This window comes from Caretta caretta, chromosome 2 (genome assembly GCF_965140235.1).
Source record: "Caretta caretta isolate rCarCar2 chromosome 2, rCarCar1.hap1, whole genome shotgun sequence".
NCBI lineage: Eukaryota > Metazoa > Chordata > Testudines > Cheloniidae > Caretta > Caretta caretta.
The window spans coordinates 133,383,237-133,405,782 of record NC_134207.1 but is presented as its reverse complement, the minus strand read 5'-3'; the positions used below and the strand labels follow the sequence as shown (position 1 = coordinate 133,405,782).

Genomic DNA, 22,546 nt, shown 5'->3' with positions numbered 1-22,546 from the left:
AAATCACACAGCCCCCTTTATTGCATTCCAGTTCTCTGGCTCCCAATCAGCACCTAGGTCCAGTACAGTGAGAAGTTATTTAACAACTCTGTTCACATATACAAAATGTTCTTCTGACCCCAAAGGGTCAGCCATGTTACTAGGTTAGTATAGTTTGGATCTTACCAAAATACCACATTGCCAACCAATCCTTTAGTGTCTAAAACTAAAGGTTTATTATATAAAAAAGAAAGACCAAGAAGAGAGATTTAAATGGCAAAACATACAAAGACTTTAAAGTCCATCAGGTTCCTAGCAGTATTGGTGAGTTTGCTGGCTTGAACATCCCTCTGGAATACATTCACAGCTTGGATGGGTCATTCAGTCCTTTTTTCAGGCCTTCGTTTGTAGAAAGGTTACTCCAGAGGTAAGAAGCACGTGTGAAGACAAGAAGCCAGACTGAAGACAAAATGGAGAAAATGCAGCTGCCTTTTATAGTCTTTTGCCATGCAGCTTGATTTCCTTTGTTTCAAACACAAGCTGCCCAGCACATGGCCTGGTAGCTTTAGAGTTCTGTCCATAGGTATGCCCCTGCATGCCTTGCTGAGTCATAAGGTGTATCCCTTGCCTTCTCTCAATTGTATAGATGATGTCCCTTGATGGGCTATCAATCAGGCTAGGCAGTGCTGATGCCAATCTGTCTGGGAGTGTCACCCAGATGCTCAGCACAAGTTTGGAACTACAGACATACCATGCCTATAACCTACAATACAAAGGTGATACAAACACATAAATAAGATCATCATACCTGGCAAATTATAACATTTTTGCAGATACCTTACATGGTATATCTGGCATAATTCATTGCAATTTTACAATATTGGTATTCATAATATCCTAACGTGCCCCCCACCCCCAATTCCATAAAGCATCACAATTAGCATCTACAGTTCCCAGTGAGGGAATGCGGTAAGAACTGTACACACACAAAAATAAAAGATAGTTTTGGCCCCTAAGAGCATACAGGGAGGTGAAGGAGAACTGGTAGATACAACAAATTAACAAAATAACAGTGAGAAAATTGTGATGAGCATAGAGTGTTATTAGAAGCAGCAGTCACAACTGCCTATCCATTGTTGAGCATTTTGCAGGAATCACAACAGACAGGAGTTTTAATGCAGAGATGTAAAGGAGGATAATGTGGTGGACTTGCAGATTTTTGACAAAGCTTGCCTACCCAGCGGCATCGAGATAGTGCAAAGGTGCTTATGGGAAAATGTGACTAAAGGACAATAAAGGCTGGCATTGCTGGTAGATCACAGCTGTATATGGGAAGCTTGACAGCATTTGAGAATATACCAATGGAAGAGATATACTGAAAAAGTGAAGACGTGTAGTTTGCATTTGATGCAGTGGAAAAAGGAGATCCCATGGGGGAATGCTTGCTGGGGACTCCCTCATGCTGGAAAGACCAAACATACCCCTCCCCCTTCATGATGGTATAGATTAAATAAAAAATGTCAGTTAGCAAGCAAAGGATTAGCAAATGCAACATATCATGTTAGCATACGAACAGAAAACTTAACTTTTGGAGTTTCCTGACTTTTTTCAAGCTTCTCATTGCATTCATATTAACTTGTGACTTTAAATTTCCCTGCCATTTCCTAAAGATTGAAGAGAGAAAACAAAAAGGGGAAAGATTAAATTAAAAAAATAAATAAAAGCAAATCCAGTCCCCAAAGGCCAGCTTATTCCCCTGAATCATGGGAAAATATGTTAATAAAAGAACACTGGTACACACATCTGCACTGTACATGAAGCATAGACAGACATGTATACTTTGCTATTTTTCTACTCTGCACGATCCAAATGGTATTCGCAACTAGCCATAACTTCATTAATTCAAAGCCAACATTTTTCAAAGCTCGCAAATAAACATAGCTTATACATATGGAAAATATGAGATTGTAAGATCTTTGGGGAAGGGGTTGTATCTGTTCATGTGTCAGCATTTAAGGTCAGAAGGGACCACCATACCATTTTAGTCTGACCTTCTGTACAGGACAGACAACTAACACCTCCCAGCCACTCCACACCAAGCAAACAGCTATAATCAAGCCACAGTATTACAGACCTTGGGAGACTAAAGTATTGTGTGCCACAGGCAGAGAACAGGAGGAACTGAGGTATAACAGTAATTAAGGCTCCAGCAATGGTAGGGAACTGATTAAGTGACATCTAGCCAGGTAATCTCAGCAAGTGACCCAGGCCCCATGCTGCAGAGGAAGGCAAAAAACTCCCCAAGCCCCCTGCCAATCTGTCCTGCAGGAAAATTCCTTCCCAACCCCAAATACAGCACAATCCTTGGCCCATGCCACTTCCTGCAGCCCCCATTGGCCTGGAACGGCATACCGCGGCCAGTGGGATCTCCGTTTGGCCGAACCTGCGGACGCTGCAGGTAAACAAACTGTCCCAGCCTGTCAGCAGATTTCCCTGACGGACCGTGTGCCAAAGATTGCTGATCCTTGAGCTAGACCCTGAGAATGTGAGCAAGAGTCAGCCAGTGAAACATGTAAGAGAGAAAATTGTTTGTGCCACCTCAGAGTCCTGGCCCACCCCTCCAGTGTCCCATCTCCAGCTATGGAAATCCCTGATGCCTCAGAGGACGGGAGGCGGGGGAGGGAGAGATAGTCACAGAAAACACTGGGGAGTGGGGGGAATTCCCTTCCTAGGCCTTGAATACTTTTGTATAGAGCCCAGGATAATCCTTGTAGTGCTTTTGAGTGCTACCCTAACCAAATGAATACGTTAATAAACACTAAAATATCAGCTAAGTACTAATACTATTATTAACCAGGTTGATTTTTCTCAGGATTACTACTCTGGTATTCAGAAAAGGCTGAATTGTTACATATGCATATTTCAACAGCTTCTCAGCACAGCACAGCTGCTGCTATATCCGGTGACAAAACCAACCTTTAAGGGACATGGAAGACATCAGAAGGTCAGTGTTACATGCAGTAAAAAAGCAAAAATAAGACTGTAAAATACAATACAAATAATAAAAAGACGCCATTGCCAAGTGAGAAGAACAGCTATTTCAAAGGACAAAAGTTGCCAGAGGCTTGTTCATACTAGACCAAAAAAAAAAAATGATAAAAATGGAGAGAATCTGCCCATACATATTGAGGACCAAAGTGTTGACAAATGGAGTGTTATCAACAAAGACTTCAACTTTATAGGACTCTATTTTTGGTAACACTGTAACGTAAGTCTCCTTTTGCTGGACAGACTGAGTAGTAAGAGGGACAGTGGCACCACTGACTGGGCAGTGGCATTATGTGGGAGAAATTGATAAATGGGTCATAAAAAATAAGGAAAAGAAAGAATGTGCATTTATTCCTGGAAAGTTACAATGAAATACCTACTGACGCACGGGAATGGTTATAATGGATCAAACCAGCAGGATTCTAGCTCCAAAAGCTACTGGATACTTCAGAAGAAGAAGTTGCAGGCAGCTGTCGGATAACTTGCCCACAGGGAGAGGTTCCTCCTAGCCCCTAATACTTAGAAGTAGGCTTATGCGCTGAAAATGCTTGTTGGGTTTTTTGGTTAATATTTACTGTGTTAACTCTAGATAAGTTATTTGTGTAAACATAAAAAACCTTTTTTGAATGATGTTACATGCTTGGTCTCAGTTATATCTGTGGCAATGAGTTCCACAGGCTGATTGTGCAGCTATATGAAAAAAATACTTCTATGCATTTTTTAATTTGCCACCATTCAATTTCAGTGAATGTCTCTGTGTTCTTGTATTATGAGACAGGGTGACTAAAAGTTCCCAATCTACTTTAAAGCACGTATGGTGCTGAAATCCATGTTATCATACTGTTCTACAGTATCCCGTGCCTTAGTCTGCCTCACCTGCTGTCTGAACACAGATCTATAACTGCCAAAACTACTTCTAACATTTCAAATCCCTAAGAAGTTTTCCTAGAGCTTCTATTTTAAAAAAGAGAAAAATCTGCCAAAATGTTACACTCCTTCCCCTCAAATATGAAATGATTTTCCCTAAAATGCACTATGCAGGGTAGGCAATATCCAATCCTAAATCAATTTCACTTTTAGGCATTAGTCCTGTATGAGCAACTGCTAGCACTGACATCTATATCATTGTGGCGTCCTATTGAAGTCAATTAATTCTTCAAGGGCACGGTGGGGCACACTTGAAGATCCTGGTGCAGATTTGGGATCCTAACCTTCAGGGATATAAATTGGCTCCGTCTACCACTTAAGAGCTAGAAATCCTCTCTCTCCAATAGCATTCTGGACTTATTTCTAGCACTGGTCAGTTGAAGGATACAGGATTTTACATTTTGGACTACGATTGACTAAACTGCTGTATTAAAAAGATTGCTTATATTTATTATACTTTTTAGGCAGCCTGTCAATACAAGCAGGGGGATATGAAAACTAGCAGCACTATGTCTTTTTAAAATTCTGTAAAATATGTTTTATTTTTTTGTAACGTATGCAGCATGGACAATAGATATATGGTACAGTTTGAAGTTTGTATGGGCACTCATCTGGAATTAATTGGTCTGTTTATAATCGGTATCATGTTCTTGACTGTTACATAAATGCTAGACACCCTGAACTAGAAAAATCGGATCTAATAATTATTCTGTTCTGATCCAGAACTCAACTTCACAATTTGGGGCTATGATTAAAATTAATATGCTTTTGTTCATCAGGCCTCCTTGTTTTATTCCATCTTAAAGGACACTAACATGTTTCTATGAGCATTTGGATCATTCATTTTGAAAAAACTAGCTATAACTGTCACTCAGCAAGAGCTGATCATGACTTATATGAGTACAGATAGGGCAATTCTCCTCCAGAGCCCACTGTATTCATGACTGTGTCACTTATGTATCCCTGAAAAAGAGCTTAATTTCATTTTTCTGTTTTGTTTTTGAAAATCTGTCAAAGGCTTGGCTACATCCCATCTGTCAGAACACATCAAACCTGACACCACAAATAACTTGTGAAGAGTTTCAATTGTAAGAGCTCACTTGGTCCTTAAAGATGTAACATGTGACAAGTAAAGATTAAGCTGCCTCTCAGAATTCGGATGTATAACTTGCACTTAGAATGACATAATCCAACCCTCAGCCAGTGGTTTAAGATAATGCATCAAGACAAGTGATGCTTATTCACATGTTCTGTTTTGAACTGTTAACTCAAATTTGTGTTATTCTTAGATGGCTTTCTATAGGAAAAGAACAGCCCTTGAGTAAGATACTGTACTGTGTTCAACTCACTGGTTTATTCTTCCATTACACAAACGGTATACAGAACTAATTAACCCATTTTGGCAAAGCTTCCCTGCTTTTCGTCTATTTGAAAGTTTTTATGAAGCTTTTCCCTAAAAATAGCCTTTTCTAACTCTTTTCTTCATGCCTATCAGGTACAGGGTTAACTGTAATTCTACGCTCTCCATGATCCCGTCAAGAACACCCTTTTAGGTCTCAGCCCTAAAGACGTGACCTCTCTGTGGGCCAGCACCGGTTTTACTTTCCCTCCAGAACACAGTTTAGGGTCACAATGCTCTTTCAATTCACTGTGAATATTTCAGCGTGTTGCCGGCACCCAGTGCCGAGAGGCTGAACAACAGCTTGAGTTGGTTCGTTACCCGGTGTGCTACACCCAATAATCACAACGGGGTGGAGAAGCAGAAAAGTTTATTTGCAGCTGCAAAAAGGTACAGGGAGAATAAAATCTCAAATCCTGCACAACAGAGCAGGAAGTTACACAGGCTTTTATACATCCTTTTTCCCAGCATACTTATCCAATAGCAAGCTGCTCCAAGTATCCATATAGCCAGCCAATCCAGTTCCCAGCTAGTTCCCTGATTCTCTGTATCATTTGTTAAACTATACATAAAGCTGCTTTATTCAGCATTGTTCTTCCATATCTCCCCTGTTTGGCCTTGCTTAGTTTCAGGCAGTCTGACTCTGCAACATACTGTTGCAGATTCTCAGCATAACTGCTGTGTGTGCCTCCAGGCGGGGGGGCCAAGGACACTTGGGCCTAGCACGCAGAGCTGCTGTGAGTGCCTCCAGGCAGGAGGAGGGGGGCCAAGGACACTGCGGCCTAGTGCGAGGGGGCTTCATCGACACTCGTGGTCTTCCATCCCCTCGAGTTACCTAGTGGCCATGCCCCAGTGTTCCCAACAAGCGTGTCTAGCTTTAGCCCAGCATCTGCTATTCTATTATCTCCCAGAGGCTATGTCAGCACTTACCAGAGAGCAGCCAGCTCTCACAAAGCACGGTACAGTTATTTTAGAACAAAAGCATTACAGAGAAAGCATATCAACAATAAACAGTCTACAAACATACTAAGCTTACCATGTATCACCCATCTTCCACATGGAGACCTGGGTTTGTTTCCAGTCCTTCATCTCTTTCCAGCAGCATTTTGCTCTCTTGGCTAAGGTGTCACATCAGTTTGTGACACGTGAGTTTGTGGGTCAACCTGGAGTCACTTCGAGCTGACACTGTCTACAGTTTGGAACCTTTGTTGCCCAGATCTCCTGAAACAGATGAAACCACTCAATTCCCCTTTCCTCAAGGGGGTAAAGTTTCAAAGGCTGGATAGCTGAATAACTGGCATTGGGACTTTGTATTAATCACCCCCATTGTTCCAGATTCCATAGGAAACCCACCCAGTGAGCCAGGAACACAAAGATACATATAACTATTATTTGTACAAAGGTCTATGAATATTCTGTGGGACCACAGAGTCTGGCACATCTCAGTATAATAGTCTTTGAAGTTTTCCACGCTTTCAAGAGCCCACATCTGTCACACCTGCCCATTAGAAAAGAAAGAATTTAATCCCTTTGCCCCAATGGGTAACAATGGTATATGAGTTGGAAAATTGATTCATTCTTTCATAAAATATATATATATAAGAAGTTTCACAGTTTTCCACAATGCCCACTTCTATACTAGCCATGCCCCAGAATTCCCTCTTTATCCATCCCGGCACCTTTTCCTCACACAATTCCCTCAAAACTCAGGTCTTCCACATAACCCACCAGTGATATTGCATAGCATTAAAAGTGCTCCCATGCAGCCATTAATGGAAAAATAAATCTCATTCTAGAGGCTTTGTCCTGACCCACAGAAATCAACTGGAGTTTTTATTTTGATTTTAATGGGAGAAAGATCAGAGTCTAGTATAGCCAAAAACTCTAAGTTTCCCAGTGATATTTGTTTTTGTGTGTGTGTGTTGGAGGGGGAGAGCTCTTCTTGGATTATAAGTGTAACTCCCCGCCACCCCTTTCCTCCCTGGGTTACTCGGGAGCAGGCAACACTCACCTGTGTGCCTGGGCGCCTGATGTTGTTGACATTAAAGGAGATCCTGAGTATCCCAGTGGTGATGTTGGATAGGTGGGAATCCTCTATCCACACCTCTGCTGCAGTCCTTTGCCCCTAAAGGAATTTGAAATTGGCAGTGCCTCCACGTGGCTGGGCTCTGTACACACTCAATGGTGTACCTTGGGAATCTCCAGGAATAAAGCTATTCTCATAACAAATAATAATAATATCATCTGTGGCATGGGTGTAACTCAAAAATACCAATTATAAATAATATACATCCAATATACTTAAATTAGAGCTAACACACCTTTACTTAACAACTTAAAGAACAGGGTATAACAGACTAAAATATTTCACGATTAATTTAAATCCACGGGGGGGGGGGTTGAATAAAATCAATTAACAAGTATAGGATACAGTGATAAATTAAACTTATCTAACTGGCATTGACACTGCCACCACTCACCCCACCCCGCAGTGTACACTCCTCTGGATTTCAGAGTCCGAGACACCGGCTTGCGTGGGCGCTCTGGAAGATCTGCAGGTGGAGATAGAACTCTGTTGTTTCTGTGTATCGGGCCCACCAAGGCAACAATCTGCACAACCCCTCGGACGATTGGAGCTGGCCCCACCAGACGTCAGCAACTCTGGGTCCTGGTTTGATGGGAAGATCACTCTGCTCGACTCAGACTCAGTCTCTCTGTGGTGTCCCTTCCCGAGCAAGTACTTTCCCAAACAACAGTGGGGGTTACTCACAGTCCTTCACTGCAGGCCCACCCCAGTCAGCTCTAAGCACAGCAACAGTCTCTGCCCTGGCTCCAGTGAAGCCACCAACAGCCGCTGAGGCTTCCTGCTGGATCAAAGCCCCTGCAGGCTCTCAGCAGCAGCAGCAGCAGCAGCTCCTGGTATGGACAGAGCTCCACAGCAGCACTCTCATTCCTCTTCCCAAAATGGAGTTCACTGCCTGCTCGCCCTGGAGCAGGAAGTCTCTGCCTCTTTCCTCAAGGCCTCGTGGGAGTTGCAGTCTCTAAGGCTAGATTGCGGCACACAGGCTTTTCCCCGGAACACTCCCAATAAAGTTCAAAGGCCCCTCTAGTAAAAGGTGCCTACATAAGGTTTACAAGGCAGGTGCCACACTTTCTTGGTATCTTGTGTCACCTGAGGCATACCATCAGTGCTTAATAGAGTGAGAGTTTAAAGTCAGAAAGGAGCACCAGATCATCTAGGCTGACCTCCTGTATATCACAGGCCACCCAGCACCCATACACTAAACCCAACACCTGGAATCAAAACAAAGTGTTATGGCCCTCAAGAGACTAGCACTAGCTAAAAACAGGTAAATATATCTCATGAAAATTTCCAAGAGAAATTAAACCTTTTCCAACTCATTTGAAGTTATCAGTTAAATGTTTTATTCTTTTTACTTTTAATCATTGTCACTACTACTGCCCCCTATACATTTCTGCAGAGTCCCAATCACTGTAGGATCTAGGAATCAAACAATTAATAGTAGTCATTTTCTTCCTAATCACAAAATTGTAGCCAAACATATCAAAGTTACCTACTACTAGTTCACACCGTCTTGAAACATAATCTGCACAGTGTGATAATGTACTCTTCGGGCTTGTTGATTTACAGCCTGACCTGACTTTTTATGAGAAATAAATATTGCTGTGCAAGACATATAAATGGATTGTGTCACGGTGTTCTCCCAGATGCTGATTGTAGTTGTTTCAAATTAGTGTGAAGAAAGGGAGATGAGTGGGTCCAAATGTTCAGAAAGATTTGGAAAATTATCAGTTCTCATCCTGCACATGCATTGTAACATCATCTACAAATAGTACTTTCGCCATACCTATACCATTTTATCTACTGCACTATATTTTACATAATTAAGGGCATATTAATTCTTATATACTGAACTGTTTGTTTTTCTATTCCATGGTTGGTCTGAGATGGAATTAAAATTGTCTGCAAACATTTAGGTGATTTCACTCAGGGAAGTTGGACAATATTTCAATAGTTTTGTTAATTCCTTTTTATGCCAAAAATAATCATTTTATTTACTTGATAAGCAAGTAGCAAAAGAAGATTACGGGTAATAAAAATGGATATAGGAGCATGTATATTCTATCATTTAAAAAAACATGAATTGTGTAAGGGGACAGTTGCCCCCTTACTAACAGTCAGTGGGGGTGTTTTAGTTGCTAGCTCCCAGTATTAAAAAGGAGGAAGGGTCAATGGGGAATCAGGACCCTGAGACTGACAGCTCCCAGGAACAATGGGGAGAGGCCAATGCTCCAGGTCAGCGTGAATGACAGGGTGAGCAGGCTAATCAGGGAGTCAGGAGGGCAGGGACGTCCCGTCCTCCATGTGAGCTGGATATGCCTGGGTCAGACAGACAGAGTGGGGCCGAGCTAAGGAGAAAGCAGGGGCGCAAGCTGAGCTGGGGAGCAGAGCTGTGCCAGATCCAGAGGGACCAGAAAAGCAGCCCAGAGAGAGCAGACCCTGTGCTGGGAGCAGAGCTGCTGCCCCAAAGCCAGAGGCACAGCCCAGAGAGAGCAGACTTGCCCTGGGAGCAGAGCTGCAGCAACCAGAGCCAGAGGGGCCAAAGAAGCAGCCCAGGGAGCTGGAGGCAGAGCAGCAGCAGCAGTGCAGAGACCGAGTGGTGGAGCTGGGGCTGGAGCACTCTGGAGCTGGGTGCGGTGAGCAGCTGGGGAGAGCGAGAGGGACCCTGGGCAGCAGGCCCAGCACAGAGAGACGCCTCAGCCAAGAGGCTCTGCAGGCCAGGCTTGGATCGTAACCCCGACAGGGCGGGGGCGACACTGGGAAGAAGGGTCCTACCACTTAGAGCCTGAGAGCGTGTGGCCACCACCAGAGCAAGTGTCCAACCCACAGCATCCCTGCAGCACAGCCAGGGCCTGAGAAGAAGGCCTGGGACTTACAAGGAACAGACTGTGAACTGCCCTGACATTCCAGAGACGCCGTTTGTGATGTTCCCCGCCACAGAGCGGGTTGATGTGTTTCCTTTAACCTTTCCCATTTTCCTTATTCTTTTTAAAATTAATTGTTGATTAAATAACTTGCATTTGCTTTAACTTGTATGTAATGGTCAGTGGGTCAGAGAAATGCCCAGTGCAGAGAGAGTACCCCGGAGTGGGGACACCCTAGCCCCCGTCCTAGGTGACCACAGCAGGTTTGGGGGTCAAGCCCCCCAGGAATTCTGGGCCCAGCCTTGTTGGGGTTACGAGGACTCTGCCAGACAGGAGAGTGGAAGGGGAGTCCTCAAGGGCAGGGAGGCCACTGGGTAAAGGAAGCGGGAGCGAGGACTCAGATCCTTTCGCTAGCCCACTTCACCGGGGTAGTGCAGAAGCCAGGAAAGTTCCCTACAATAGCGGGACTATTCCCCCACTTACAATTGCATCACAACCCACATCGCCCAGTCACTCACCTCTTAAAATTGACTGAGAGATACGGGATTTAGCAATGGCAGAATACAGATTATCTCTTGAGAGAATTTCATCTTTTTCCAGTTAAATTAAAAAGTCAAACTACAAGGGTCATGAGTGAAAAGAGACTAGCCACATTAGTGCCTAGTAATTACATGGATGCATTTATTAGACTACTAGCGCTATTCATATTAATTAGGTAATTGGATGAATGTTGCATATACAGCAAGCCCTACAGTTCAGAGGTACTTAATAGAAGCACAAAGGTATGGTATTACTTAATTCTCTACAGCTTCACAATATATCCATTCTAGCTATACTACCCTTTTAGAATACTAAATTTAAAAAATACTAGCAGCGTTGAGGTACAAATGTTATTTCCTGCAGATTGAAAGGGCACAGTTCTTAGTTAATTGGGGGAGATGAACATGGCTCTAAGTAATCTTTTTGCTTCCTCTGATCCTGGAGCCAAATCAGTCACTGATGTAAGTTAGTGCAGAAACAAGTCTGCTATAATTTTTGCCAGGGGTTGATAGACCACACTGAACTATAGGCCTACCCCTCCAGCTCCAGAATTGTATGTTTTGCATGTTTGTCATGGGACAACAGTTTTCGCTGGTGAAAACAGATCTCTTTTCCAAACTCAGGGAAAGTGATAAAGCCATAAAAGACTTATTCTACATTTGGTAAGAACATATTTATTTATTTATGTATTTATTTTACACTGGGGCAACTCTCACTGGCATAAAACCAAAGTAACAGAGTAGAGTCTCAGGCCTACGGTTTCCATTTTAAAAGATTAATTGAGCTATTTGACTTTTCTCCCTTACACCTTTTCTGGGGAAATATTTGTGACACTCTGTACCTCGGGGGGAACACCCAGCACCCCCATGTTGATCCTTGTAAAATGATTGTGTGGTATCCAATCCAATATTTTATAGGCAAGATCAATTTACAAAACCTGGCTAAAACAAGGGTTCAGTTAGGGATGAGGATGAGGTTTGTCTGATAATGTAACAGCCACTACTGATTAACTCAAATTTTCAGAAGTAACCATCTAGTAGGAGGAAGCACATTCTAACCAAACATCCATCTCTCTCTCCCAATAGCACCCTGCATTGTGGCACTTGTAGACATATCCATCTAGCAACAGTTGCTAATTAGGAAAGGGTCTCATCCTCTCATGGCTATTTCTATACACCAGAGCCTTCTGGGAGAGCATATGTTGTTAATAGCTTCCAGTGTGGTATGAGAAGCCTGTAATAGGATGCTGTCAGGATGGTTCAAGTAGGAAATTAAGATTTACATCCAAAGCAGCAATCTGACACAGCATGTTGGACAAAATGGCCTGGAAAAGTGTGGTGTGTATACGTCATCACACTGAGAGCAAACAGGTTATTGTCCATCTTACCAGTGGAAAAGTTCAATTGCATCAGCCTAGAAGAAACAGAATTGGACGCTGATCAGTCACTCATTAACTGCCAATGCTGCAATGCCCATTGGGCATTGAGTGAAAGTACAACAGCCACCCCTTGCTGGAGCAACCCCTGGAGTAGCAATTTGAGAACAAAAACATCTGGCCTTCAACTTTCTTTTCACCACTTCCTGGCCAGAACATTTCATAGAATCATAGTATCATAGAATATCAGGGTTGGAAGGGACCTCAGGAGGTCATCTAGTCCAACTCCCTGCTCAAAAGCAGGACCCATCCCTAATTAAATCATCCCAGCCAGGGCTTTGTCAAGCCTGACCTTAAAAACTTCTAAGGAAGGAGATTCCACCACCTCCCTAGGCAACGCATTCCAGTGTTTCACCACCCTCCTAGTGAAAAAGTTTTTCCTAATTTCCAACCTAAACCTCCCCCACAGCAACTTGAGACCATTACTCCTTGTCCTGTCCTGTTCCACCACTGAGAATAGTCTAGAACCATCTCTCTGGAACCACCTCTCAGGTAGTTGAAAGCAGCTATCAAATCCCCCCTCATTCTTCTCTTCTGCAGACTAAACAATCCCAGTTCCCTCAGCCTCTCCTCATAAGTCATGTGTTCCAGACCCCTAATCATTTTTGTTGCCCTTCGCTGGACTCTTTCCAATTTATCCACATCCTTCTTGTAGTGTGGGGCCCAAAACTGGACAGAGTACTCCAGATGAGGCCTCACCTGTCGAATAGAGGGGAACGATCACGTCCCTCGATCTGCTCGCTATGCCCCTACTTATACATCCCAAAATGCCATTGGCCTTCTTGGCAACAAGGGCACACTGCTGACTCATATCCAGCTTCTCGTCCACTGTCACCCCTAGGTCCTTTTCCGCAGAACTGCTGCCTAGCCATTCAGTCCCTAGTCTGTAGCTGTGCATTGGGTTCTTCCGTCCTAAGTGCAGGACCCTGCACTTATCCTTATTGAACCTATCAGATTTCTTTTGGCCCAATCCTCCAATTTGTCTAGGTCCCTCTGTATCCTATCCCTGCCCTCCAGCATATCTACCACTCCTCCCAGTTTAGTATCATCCGCAAATTTGCTGAGAGTGCAATCCACACCATCCTCCAGATCATTAATGAAGATATTGAAGAAAACCGGCCCCAGGACCGACCCCTGGGGCACTCCACTTGACACCGGCCGCCAACTAGACATGGAGCCATTGATCACTACCCGTTGAGCCCGACAATCTAGCCAACTTTCTACCCACCTTATAGTGCATTCATCCAACCCATACTTCTTTAACTTGCTGACAAGAATACTGTGGGAGACCATATAAAAGCTTTGCTAAAGTCAAGATACAATACATCCACTGCTTTCCCTTCATCCACAGAACCATTAATCTCATCATAGAAGGCGATTAGATTAGTCAGGCATGACCTTCCCTTGGTGAATCCATGCTGACTGTTCCTGATCACTTTCCTCTCCTCTAAGTGCTTCAGAATTGATTCTTTGAGGACCTGCTCCATGATTTTTCCGGGGACTGAAGTGAGGCTGACTGTCCTGTAGTTCCCAGGATACTCCTTCTTCCCTTTTTTAAAGATGAGCACTACATTAGCCTTTTTCCAGTCATCCGGGACTTCCCTCGTTTGCCACGAGTCTGCAATCACAGCCGCCAGTTCCTTTAGCACTCTCGGATGCAACTCGTCTGGCCTCATGGACTTGTGCATGTCCAGCTTTTCTAAATAGTCCCTAACCACCTCTTTCTCCACAGGGGGCTGGCCATCTATTCCCCATGTTGTGATGCCCAGCGCAGCAGTCTGGGAGCTGACCTTGTTCGTGAAGACAGAGGCAAAAAAAGCATTAGCTTTTTCCACATCCTCTGTCATCATCCTTTTTCCACATCCTCTGTCACTAGGTTGCCTCCCTCATTCATTAAGGGGCCCACACTTTCCTTGGCATTCCTTTCACTTTCAGAGAAGGCTCAGATATCAATATTCAGATTTTGCAGCTTCTCAAAGAGGAGGACAGCTTTAGCTATTTCTAACATTCCAGGCACCAATTTTATATCGACTGCCAACACACAGGGTACCAGAATGGCCCTTTAACAAGGTTTCAATAGTAATTTTTGCCTCAGAGGCAAATAAACTCTTGGGTATTTCAGCTAAAAGGTCAGTTGACCAGATTGTTGCACACATCTTGTCTCTCTAATATCCTGAGACCAACATAACTTCAACAACATTGAATATAACAAAAGAGAGAAGCAGGTTTTTTTCTTTTTTAAAATATCTTTCTTTGTTCCTGCTACCAAATGTTTATTAATTATTATAATTAGGTTTGATGCATGCTCTGTATTAAGCAGTAGTACACCACGCTCAACACAGTCTATGCACTATATATAAAGTAGTTTTAAAATGTACACTGTAATAATTGACAAAAGTATATAAGGCCATCTTTGAAGACACACAAACAGAGATAAGGTTTGCCTCAACCTTAACTCTGTTTCCTGACTTTTTGTTGTGTGATTTCTTGGGGTAGAGATCATCTTTTTGTTCTAGTGTGCACAGCGCCTAGGACAATGGGATCCTGGTCTATGCCTGAGGTTCCTAGGCACTACAGTAATACAAATAATAATCATATGAATATGTAATATTGCTTCAATGGTAGATTGCTGCACAAAATCCATAATAGCATATGGAAGTGTTCACTATCTGTTAAACTGATGATCCATTTGAGAAGTGGAATTCAACATGCACTTTTAAACATCTCACCTGCACTCAGCTTTTCAGTGCAGCATTACCGGAACTATTTGAAAATGCCCTAGCAGCTTCAGACAACTGCCCTTTCATTATTTAGCTATTGTTTTTGAAAGGAGCCTGACAGCGAAATATTTCCTTCTACTGTGATCCAGTACAGTCATGTTGTGGCCAAATACAGAAAAGAAGAGCGCCCGTATAGGGTTTTACTAAATCAGGGAAAGTTTGTTTATAGCCAAGGCCTTGGACATCTCTTTTGTCCGTCTTTTTACTGCACCTTGTCTTTTCTATTTCATTTCATGAGCTGCACTTAGCATTAAGGTATCCTAAACTGCTAGAAGTTTTCTTCCTACTGTTTTCAAAATAATCAAATAGTATCAGCAAACCATTCAGGGATACATGGCTGGGGAGCTGGAGGAAATGACTCATTTTAATTCTTCAGCCCCTGTAAAGCTTTGGCTCTTCAACTCACATTTCATTCTACAAAGACAAATATGTTTCATTCCCAGGAACCTTACAAGTCTCCCCACACATACTGAAGTTTCTGTCAATCACTCTTCATTGTTTGGCCCCTATGAAGCAGTGTGTAAACAATATTTTCATAAATTAAGATTAGCTTCAGCTTAATTGCTTCTTGTTCATCTACAGAGAGAATGAAAAAGTGTTATTCCTTTTCTGTTTACTGACTGTGGGCCTGTTTGCTTGAATCCTTTTCACTGCTGTATTTTCCAACATATCCTAAGACATTACCATACGTGTTTATCTGGCATATTTTGAGTGAAAGCAGAAACTTTAAAGCAGTGGCACTTTGAAAAACAAAGATTTAATATGGTTCTTTGTGCAAAATGCAACTTTAAATTAAAAAAAAAATGTTGGCATGAAAGATGTAGGCTTTCAAGAATTATATTCCCCTATCACAAAAAAAGCTATGCTCTCTTTATCACCTAAGCAGGTACAGCATTTCAAGGCACATAGTAAACTTCTAAAGTCCTTGTTTAGGGAAGGGAAGATGGTAATTTCATTAATGCACAGGACTGCTTATAGGGCTGTTAAATAGGGGTTTTTTTTTAAAGGTGACACAGTTATTTTGTGAAAAACAGCACATTCAGGTCACTTTCACATGTGGGTGGGTATTATGTAAAGGTCATAATTGTTCAGAGGGGTGCAAGCTATTCACAAAGACCTTCAAGAATCCCCAAAGTTTGACAAATTTCAACATAAATCAGAACATTCTTACCAAAATATATAATAGATTGTTTGTTATTATCATCCTGTTTTAAAAGAATAGAACATCCAGTCAGGGAGTGAAAAAATGCCATGCAGCTTAGCTGACCATCATCATTATGAATAGCAAATAGAAACTAGTCAAAGCAATCAGTTAGCAATAAACTTCCTGGCTGAAATTGTATTAATTTTGCCAAGTTATTTAGGCCTAATTTTTTGAAAATTCTTACTCAGTTTTAGAGTGGCCAGTTTGAGACATGCAAGGTAAAATCATAGCTCCATTAAAATCGAAGGCAACCTGTGGACTTCAATGTGTTCAGGATTTCTCTTGCATAGTGTGTTATTCAGAGATGTTGAGCACCTAAAGCTCTCACTGAAGTAAATTGTAATTGTGGCTCTCCAGCATTCCTGAAGATTGGGGTTTAGAGAACTCAAATGGGGAAGTTGAGTATCACGGTGTCCTGAAATAGGTCACAGATGTGAGTGCCAATCACAGTTTGGACTGTGAGAAAACTGGGCAGACACACCCAAACTGGAAGTATACTTTATAATTAGATTTCACCAAACCAGTAACAAATGGGTACTCCTGGATCACTACATTAGTTTTTCCCTGGAGCCATAGACAGTTGCCCTTAGGCTCGCTAGCCCCTACTTTGCCACCCAGACAGACTGGACTTTATGATGAGAGGTTATTAAAAGCAAAACCACTACATACTAGGTTCTTCCAGCCCCCAATGGCCAGTCACTTTTCCTAGGTCAAGGTATACTTCAGATCTCACCAAAGACAATGCCGAAGCCAATTCCTTTCTTAAATTAAAAAGATTTATTAGCTAAGAAAAAGAAATGAGTGTTGTTGAGAGGTTAAAGCAAGCAAATCCATTATAGGTGAATTAAAGGTTGTAAGTTCATTATGATAGCACAGGTGCAGTAATTTGCTGGTTTCCTATAGTCTCTTAAGGTTGCCCAAATATGAGTTTGGGGACCTCTGGCTTGTATCTGGTGTCCCCCCGACAGCATCCAAATGGATCAGAGATGTAGGATCGTTCCCAGGGCACACTTTTATAGATGAAAACAGACAGGCAAACATTTCTAGCACAGCATGGATCCATAGACTTCCCACTGTTGAACACAATGATCCACTCTTCATTTACAGTTCTAAGGCTGGTCCATCAGCAGGCGATTAGTGTCTTGCTGCAGCTGCACTGCCTCCTGTTAGGCGGCTGCCTGGACACGAGTAGCCTCCTGCTGGGCAGCCGTGGCTTGTATCAGTGCCCGCACTACCTCCTCCATTGTGGTGAAAAACAATAAAAATAGACCCACTTCCCTTTTTTTTTCCCCTTCCTTCCAAACACTCTCCCTCTTCCGCTGTGCTGTGGACACCAGATCCCACTTTCGACACCAGTTGTGACAAAGTTCCTGCTCTACCTTTGTGGGTCTTGCACTTATTGGCGGATTTGCTCACCTTGGAGCTTCACGGCAGCCCTCAACGTGACCGTTTTTCTGAACCCACAGTCCAGGTTGACTCCTCCTGTGTCTGACCAGGAGTTGGGAGGATTTGGGGGGAACCCAGGCCTGCCCTCTACTCCGGGTTCCAGCCCAGGGTCCCGTGGAACGCAGCTGTCTAGAGTGCCTCCTGGAACAGCTGTGTGACAGCTACAACTCCCTGGGCTACTTCCCCATGGCCTCCTCCCAACACCTTCTGTGTCCTCACCACAGGACCTTCCTCCTGGTGTCTGTTAACGCTTGTACACCTCAGTCCTCCAACAGTCCGCGTTCTCACTCTCAGCTCCTAGGGCCTCTTGCTCCTAGCTACTCATACGAATGCCACAAACTGAAGTGAGGTCCTTTTTAAACCCAGGTGCCCTGATTAGCCTGCCTTAATTGATTCTAGCAGCTTCTTGATTGGCTTCAGGTTTTCTAATCACCCTGTCTTAATTAGCTCCAGAAGGTTCCTGTTTGTTCTGGAACCTCTCCTGTTGGGAAACGGAACGTCCTTTGCTTGCTCCTCAGCTATCTGCTTTCTATTCTTTCCTAAAGCCCTCTGGCCTGGATTTTTCTTACTTTTTGAACCTGCCTTAGTCCCCCCCCCGACAAAAGCCAGACGCTTTTTTTGCTTTGTTTTGATTCTTTGTTTTTTTTCCGTCTACGTGCTGGTCAGCCCTCAGCTTGCCGCCAGCACCCGCCGCCCCGACGCCTGCTTTCGGGCGCAGCTATTTGTCTCAGCTGAGCCCCCCGGAGGAGGGGGGGGGAAGATTGCCAATTTTGCTGTCCGGAGGGGGGAGTGGAAACCCCCAGACCCAGCCGTTTTGCTGGCAGCTTGGACTTTACAACATTCTCAGCATGCCGGAAGCCTTGGAACACAGCCCACACAGCTGGAGAAGAAGATTTCAGAAGACAGGAGAAATAATCCAGGAGAGCTATAAATCATTGTGAAGGGGGCCGTAAGACTGAGTAATTTTCTGAATTATACTCTCGTGGGGGGAGTTTGACTGTGGTTTACTTGCGTTTGTGGCGGCACAGGGGGTGTGGCACGGAGACCCCCACCCCCGATCCATCGGTGCCCCTAACTCCCCCACCCTTACTACAACTGTTACGGCCCCCCCACCGTCCGTCCCTGCTGGCAACCTGCCATCTCCCTTCAGATCCAGCTGTTCACTTTGAACTTTGCCTTTCAGGCCGGATATAACAGCCGACCAAATGAGACTCTTTGGACAAACGTGCGTGGGTCTGCACCCCCCCGCACCAGATTGCTTATCCCACAGTTTGCCCCTATTACCGGACCCCGATTTTGTTTTCTCCCCCCCCTCCCAGTCCAACCCCTTCGGCTTTCCCCCACCCCTCTGCCTGCAGCACATAGGGAGGAGCGGCTACTCCGCTTCTCCCTTCCTCCTCCTCCTTCCGGTGTCTCCCCGTCTCTCCCTGCTCACAATGGCGGGGAATGAGAGGGGCGAGGCCCCTTTAAAAAAATCAGTTGTCCCTCCCCCACCACCACCCCTGCCCGACCCCCAAGGTCCTCCCCCCACCACTATTGTTAAGATACTTGCCACCACCCCCCCCGCTGGGCACCGGCAGCAGGAGGCACCAGGGTGATTGCTGCTGCTGCTGCTGCACCCACCGCCCCCCCAGATTCTAGGAAACCCCCCCCCGGTTGGCCGGAAAGGCCAGGGCGGGTGGAAAGGAAAGGCCCCGCTAAAACCACTAAGCCCTCCATGGCAGGGGCTGCCCCCACCGCTGTGGCCTCGTCATCAACCGTGGCGCCCCTCCCTGTGTTTCCCACCACCAGCTCTGCGATTGCCCCTCCCCTAGCCCCCAGGACATATGCCCGGGCGGCAGTGGGCTCCCCCCTGCCTGCCGCCTCGTCGTCTCGCCCCCCCGCCTGCCTCCACCACCATCACCAGCGGCCGGGGCCCTTTCCCCGCCTTGACCAGGAAGCACAGCGTCCGTTGCTTCCTGGTGCCCACCTCGCCCCACGTGGAGACATACGTGCAGGCGTTGGCGAAGGTGGTAGGACCCACGGCTATTGTGGCGGCGTCCAAGATGTATGGGAAGGTCGTTTTTTTTCTTAGCCTCGGAGGATGCCGCCCAGGAGGCGGTAGAGAGGGGCCTGACGGGGGGGGGGTGTTTGTCCCCCTAGAACCGTTAGAAGACCTGGGCGTTCGCCTCGTCCTTACCTCCGTTCCTCCCTTCTTACCCAATGCTGCCCTGTTACCCGCTCTTTCCACCCTGGGGAAACTTGTTTCTGTCATCAGCCCTCTCCCGTTGGGCTGCAAGGACCCCACCCTCCGTCACGTCCTTTCGTTCCGCCGGCAAGTGCAGCTTCTACCGCCGGCAGGGGCGTGTGACGAAGAGGCGCTCGAGGGGTCTTTTCTAGTCCCCTACCAGGGAGCCCGCTATCGGGTCTTTTACTCTACCGTAGAGGCCCGGTGCTACCTCTGCCGTTCAGCGGGGCATGTCCGCAGAGACTGCCCTTTAGCCCAGGGGGGAGGGGCATCCGAAACCCCTGAGACCCGGCAGGACATCGGCCCCGTTGCTGCCGACGCCCCTGGCTGCCCGGCACCTGAAACCAACCCTCCTCCTACTCGACCCATCGCTGCTCCCGTCCGGGCCCAAGAAATACCTTCCCTACAACGCCCGGGCGAGCAAGGGAGTTCCATGGAGGAGGATGTGGCAAGGATATTACCAGGTATAGGAAAGGGCCCTCCCCAAGGAGAAACCCCCGCCCCTCATGCTGCCTCACCGCTACCCCCCCCGAACCCCTGAACCATCGCCTCCGCCCCCCGACACGACCCCTGTTAACCAGCCCCCAGATGATGCTATGGAGGGCTGGACCCGAGTCCAGGGGAAGTGAGGCAAGCGGAAGGCTCGAGCTTCGCTGCATCCATCCGATGCGGAAGCCCCCCGGAAGACCAGGAAAGGGGGCACTGCTATCGAGCCTCCCACCACGGCCACGAGCGAGATCCATCCGCTGGTGTCGGGAGGGGAAGACGGACTGGCATTGGAGGGCAGAATCCCTCCTCCACGAGATACCCTCCCCTCCGAGACTTCTGAGGACGCCCCTTCTGCCTGGATACCACCCGAACCCCCCGCGGACCCCGAGGCGACCGTTGAGGCGAGCCCTAGAGGAGAGGCCCCCGGGGTGGCAGGAGCTGGCCTCTCCCCCGTGTATGCGGAGATTGAGGCCCTAGATTTGACCCCGGTCACTCAGGGAGGGGATGATCTGCTGCCGGCTGGCCTCGAGCTGGGCAATCTTACCCCAGCCTCCCTTTCCCCATGCTCCCTCCCCCTAATTGCCTTCCCGGGTGAGCGCCCTGCAGAAGGTGGTCCACCACCTGATGCCATGGCCGCTAAGACCACCATGGAGCCAGTGCCTAGCATTATTGGGAGCCCCCTCCCTTACCCCTTAACCCTTGACTCTGCTCAGGAGGCACTTTCCTTTAGCTGCTTGCCTCCTGAACCCCAGAGCCTTACCCCTGCCCCTGTCCCCACCCCTGTCCCTGCCCAAGTCCCCTCCTCCTGCAATGCTAATGCTGCCCCTGGGGTTATTTCCTTTCCGCCTTTCGCAGATTCCCCTCAGGGAGCAGTCTTTGCTCTTTCTAGCCGCGACCCATTAGGAGTAGCAATTTTTTCCCTGCCATCCCCCTCCACCCCAAGGCGTGAAATGAATTTAATAACCCCAGCCTGTTAGACGCCCCGTCGGTGGTCCGCACCCTGTTTACCCGCCTTAGCGGACCACGAGGCTGTATTAAGAGTCCCACCAGGGAACACCTCGGAAATTGTAACCCCACCCCCCCATGAGCTGCGGCATGCACTATGGAAGTTCCTAGAACACACCCGTGGCGCCCGCAATAGGGTACAGCTGGCTCTTCAGCTATGGGGGGACTTTGACCAAATCCTCCAGGCCACAAGGGCCCTTATAAAGGAGGGCAGGGGGCAAGGAAAGCGCGGTGCTGCGGCCTACGAGCGAGCCCGCAGCTTCCGACACGATCTACTGATCTACGGGATGGGTCACGGGTTGGTGCGCAACCCGCCAGGGGCCCTGAACACCCCCGCCAACAAGAAACCCCCACCCCCCCAGCCCTCCGCATGACACCTCTTATTATTGTGACCCTGAATACCAGGGGCTGTAGGATGGCTCTCCGCAGGTCCCAGGTGCTCTCTTACCTTCGGGAAGGGGGGTACTCTGTAGTTTTCCTGCAGGAGACCCATACGGACCCAGCTGCCGAGGACAGGTGGCGGCTGGAGTGGGGAGACGGGGTATACTTTAGCCACTTCGCTACTTGGCAAGCTGGAGTGGCGACCCTGTTCTCCCGCAACCTACGGTCCAAGGTGCTGGGGTCACTGAGGCCGTGCCGGGCCACCTGCTGCACCTTCAAGTCCATATGGAGGGGCTCGTGGTCAATCTTGTTAACATCTATGCCCCGCAAATGAGCTCCAGGCGGCTACAATTTTATCAGCGGGTGTCCAACTTTCTCGGCACCCTGGATTCGCACGAGTGCCTGGTCCTGGGAGGGGACTTTAACACCACCCTCAAGGAACGGGACCGCTCCGGGGCTGAGCCGAGCCCGGCCGCTGCGAATATTCTCCGAGGGATAGTTGAACATCACTCCCTAGTGGACGTCTGGTGTGACCATCACCCAGATGACACTTCCACGTTCACCTTTGTCCGGGTGGAGGCCCATCGGTCACACCACTCTCGGTTGGACCATATTTACTTATCCCGTTTCCATCTTTCACAGGCCCACTCCTCCGCCATTCGGCCGGCCCCATTCTCCGATCACCATTTAGTCACCGTAACGGTCTCCCTCCGTGCAGAGAGACCGGGGCCGGCCTATT

At 46.5% G+C, this 22,546-nt stretch overlaps 1 long non-coding RNA gene across 6 annotated transcripts in view; it reads right to left on the bottom strand.

Annotated features, from left to right (window-relative positions):
* Positions 1–191: 191 nt before the first annotated feature.
* LOC142071096 (uncharacterized) overlaps positions 192–22,546 on the bottom strand; it is a 35,768-nt gene continuing 13,413 nt past the window's right edge. The window contains exons 1-5 of one of the 6 annotated variants that reach the window (XR_012667072.1): positions 8,124–8,338; positions 7,834–7,905; positions 7,365–7,478; positions 6,390–6,574; positions 5,619–5,682 (exon numbers count right to left, since the gene is read on the bottom strand). This is a non-coding gene — a long non-coding RNA (uncharacterized LOC142071096). Of the gene's footprint in view, positions 1,644–5,618; positions 5,683–5,706; positions 5,734–6,389; positions 6,575–7,364; positions 7,479–7,833; positions 8,339–22,546 lie in introns of those variants that run through there. The other 5 variants (XR_012667068.1, XR_012667071.1, XR_012667067.1 and 2 more) reach the window with 5 other exon arrangements.